This window comes from Cyanistes caeruleus, chromosome 16 (assembly GCF_971803275.1).
Source record: "Cyanistes caeruleus chromosome 16, bCyaCae1.hap1.1, whole genome shotgun sequence".
Lineage (NCBI taxonomy): Eukaryota > Metazoa > Chordata > Aves > Passeriformes > Paridae > Cyanistes > Cyanistes caeruleus.
Window position 1 is genome coordinate 15,310,842 of NC_141716.1, and position 3,940 is coordinate 15,314,781.

Below are 3,940 nucleotides of genomic sequence, written 5' to 3' on the forward strand. Positions count from 1 at the left end.
GGTGGAAGCACAGCCCCACCATCTGCCATGGACTGATCCAGGCTGCACTGGAAAAGGCTGAATCGGCAGTACATCGATGACATCATTGTGTGGGGGAACACAGCAATGCAAGTATTGGAGACAGGAGAAAAAATCATCCAGATTCTCCTGGAAGCAAACTTTGCCATCAAGAAGAGCAAAGTCAAGGGATCTGCCCGAGAGATCCAGTTCCTGGGTGCCACTTTGATGTTGGAGACAAGGACATGAAATAAACGCACCAAAGCTCACGCACAACAGCCAACTTTATTGAGACCTCTTCAGCTTATATAGATCAGAAGGCACGCATGGCCAATCCTCATTGGTTGAGCCAGCTGCCACCCGGACAACCAGCCAATAGCGGCCTGAATCCCCAACGGCCTGGGCCTGCTCTCCAACGGACGTTACTGGTTGAGTTTTATAAGCAAGGGAGTTAGTAATGAACCACATGTCAGCTATAGAGTTGGGATTATTTATAACTGTAGGGCCTCCAGGCCAGCTGTAGGCCACCACACCTGGGAGTAAAGTGGCAAGACAGATAAAGCCAGATACCACTGAGGCAATCAACGAGCTCAAAACAGTGTCTCCACTGACCAACAAGAAGCAAACGTAAGCCTTCCTAGGTGCCATAGGTTTTTGGAGAATGCACATTCCTTGTGTCACAATGCTGTAGCTGCCAGAAAAATTTGGCCGTATCAGACCCTCAAACTTGACCAGCCTAGAAGATAAACAAGTCCTTGGGTATGGTAAGGATAGGCTGGATGCAAACCTACACAGGGGACCTTCAGCTGATCCCTTTTTATCCTAATTGCAGACATATCACTGGCCAGAGATGTGGGCGGTGCAGAGATCTCAACCAATCAACAGTCCAAGCCCGATAATTTTGAACTCCCTATATAAAGAGTTGCCATAATAAACTCTTTGCTGTTTGTCACATCATCATTGGACTTGAGTCATGAATCTGTCTCCAACCCATGACTTCACATAAAAATTCCTGAGTACAGATCGTGAGCCCTCTCTACCTGGTAACCCGCAAGAGGGACGATGTCCACCTTTGCCCAGATCAAGCAGAAGATCGCTCATGCAGTAGCCCTTGTCCAGTCAGGACAGGACCAGAGGTGAGAAATGTGCTTTACTCTGCAGCCAGGAGCCACGGTCTGTCCTGGAACCTTTGGCAGAAAGTGCCTGGTGAGACTCGAGGCCATCCACTGGGATTCTGGAATCAAACCTACAGAGGGTCTCAAGCCGACTACACTCCCACACAGAAGGAGATCCTGGCAGCCTATGAAGGAGTTCAAGACACCTCAGAGGTGACTGGCACAGATGCACAACTCCTCCTGGCACCCCGACTGCCAGTGCTGGTGTGGATTTTCAAAGGAAAGTTTCCTTCTCCCCACCATGCCAGCAATGCCACATGGAGCAAATGGATTGCCCTCAACACACAACATGCCAGTACTGGAAACCCAAATTGCTCTGGGATCTTGGAGGTAATTATGAATTGGCCTGAAGGTGAAAACCTTGGTCTACCAGAAAAAGAGGAGCACAAACAGGTGTCGCTTGCTGCAGAAGCTCCACCTTACAACCAACTGCCACAAGAAGAAGCATGCTACACTCTTTTTACTGACAGCTCCTGTTGTATTGTAAAGATGAACTGAAAGGGAAAAGCAGCTGTATGGAGCCCAACACGACAGGCTGCAGAAGCTACCAAAGGAGAAGATGGAAATATACAACTTGCTGAACTCAAAGCCATCCAGTTGGCCCTGGACATTGCTGAGTGAGAGAAGTGGCCAGAACTTTCCCTCTACACTGACTCATGGATGGTAGCCAATGCTCTGTGGAGCTGTTTCCTGGCTGGAGAAGTGGAAAAAGGCCAATTGGCAGCATAGGGGAAAACTATTCTGGGCTGCTGACGAATGGCAAGATGTTGCTATTTGGGTAGAGAAGCTACCTGTGAAAGTCTGTCACGTCCATGTCCCCAAGAGTCAGGCTAATGAGAAGCACCGAAATAATGAACAGGCGGATCAGGCTGAAAAAATCAAGTTGTTTTGTTCAAGATAGATTTGGATTGGTAACACAAGGGACAGTTATTCCTAGCTTGATGGACCCATGATGCCTCAGGCCATCAGGGCAGAGATGCCACCTATAAGTGGGCATGAGACTGAGGGGTAGATCAAGCCATGGACAGCATCTCTCAGGTTATCCATAATGGTGAGACATGAGCTGCGATCAAACAAGCTAAGCGGGTGAAGCCCCTGTGGTATGGGGGCCGTGGTCCAAATGTAAGTGGGGAGGCCTGGCAGACTACATCACACTGCCTCAAACCCTCCAAGGCAAGTGCTACATGCTCACAGTGGTAGAAGCCACCGCAGCATGGTTGGAGACCTAGCCTGTGCCTCACACTGCTACCCAGAACACCATCCTGGGCCTTGGAAAGCAGGTCCTGTGGAAGGATGGTACCTGCCACACAATTGAGTCCAACAAAGGCACTCATTTCACGGACAGCCTTATAAACACCTGGGCTAGAGAACATGGCGTCGAGTGGGTGAATCACATTCCCTTCTATGCACCAGCTGCCAGGAAAGTTGAGCGGTGCAATGAACTCTTAAAAACAATATTGAAAGCAATGGGAGGCATGGGATCTTCAAGCAGTGGCAGCTGCATCTAGCAAAAGCTACATGGTTAGTTAACACCAGAAGTTCCACCAATGAAGCTGCCTATTCCTGATCCAAACCCCTGTGCACAGCAGATGGAGACAAGGATCTGGTGGTGCATATGAGAGGTATGCTGGGAAAGATTGTTTGCATTAATTCTGCCTCAATCAAAGACAAACCCATCTGTGGGGTTGCTCAGTGCACCAATTTGCACTTGCTGAGTGATGCAGAAAGATGGAGAAACATGATGTATGTCTCAAGGAGACCGTGTTTTGGGATGAATTTCCCAAGACACTGTGCCTGTAGCCATACCTGCATGTATGTATGTGTACAATTAGGATAATACATGTAGTTATACGGTTTGAAAATCAAAGTTTGATGTGATATGTTGGTATGGGAAAACATTCAGGGTGGCAAATGTTGTGGGTTTGCGGGGTTTGTTTTGGTGGATTTTCTCCTATTTGTTACATGAAAAGGGGGATGTTGATACATGAGGAGGGGGAAGTTGACACCCCTTGGGAAGGGATGATGGGCAATTGAGATACCAAAGAACTGGCCGATGTCCCTCCCATTCCACTGGAAGCTTCCAGGGAGGGAGGGTGGGGTTAGGCACGGGCTTGCTGAGGGAAGAACCATCTGGCTATGCTAGGAGCAGGGCAGTTGGGGCAGTTTCTGGTGCTGGGCCCGGCACTGCTTCAGAATTCTCCTTGCCACCCATGGGTGAGCCTGTTGCTTGCAGCAGCAGCTGGTTGACGGGGACTTTTCAGCACTCGCCATCAGCATGAAGGCCCTCACCATCTGCCTGCGAGCTTCAGGGGAAACTGGACAACCCCACCTGTCCTCTCTCTCTCTCTCTGCAGAGAGGGAGCCCCAGCTGCTGTTCAACTGGAGCCTCACCAGAGCTGCCATCTCCAGGATACTGCAATAGACAGGTGAGAACGTGGGAAAACCAGACCCCCACCTTCTCTCTCCCCCTGAGGCTGCCATTAACCCCTGGGGTGGCTCACAGCTCCCATCGCTGGCCCCCTGAAGCCGCCTGAGCCAACACCACCCCCTGGAACCAGGGCAGAGTCACTGCAGCCACTCTGCCTCGACGTGAGCCAACAGCAGCCTCTGCCAGTTGTGATCATAACTACAGCAAAGGCAGAACTGCTCAGTGGGTGAGAAGAATCCGTGATTAGTTTGGAGGGATGCTGTTGTTTGTTCTCTCTTGTTACCTCTTTCTCTCTCTGTATATTTATATATGTGCTAGTAAAGAAAAAAAACAGGCTTCA

The 3,940-nt window shown here is 49.8% G+C and overlaps 1 long non-coding RNA gene across 1 annotated transcript; it reads left to right on the forward strand.

Moving 5' to 3' along the window:
* Nucleotides 1-297: 297 nt before the first annotated feature.
* On the forward strand, nucleotides 298-3,940 carry LOC147650284 (uncharacterized). Its single transcript, XR_015276985.1, has 2 exons — nucleotides 298-2,794; nucleotides 3,527-3,940. It is a non-coding gene; the product is annotated as an uncharacterized LOC147650284 (long non-coding RNA).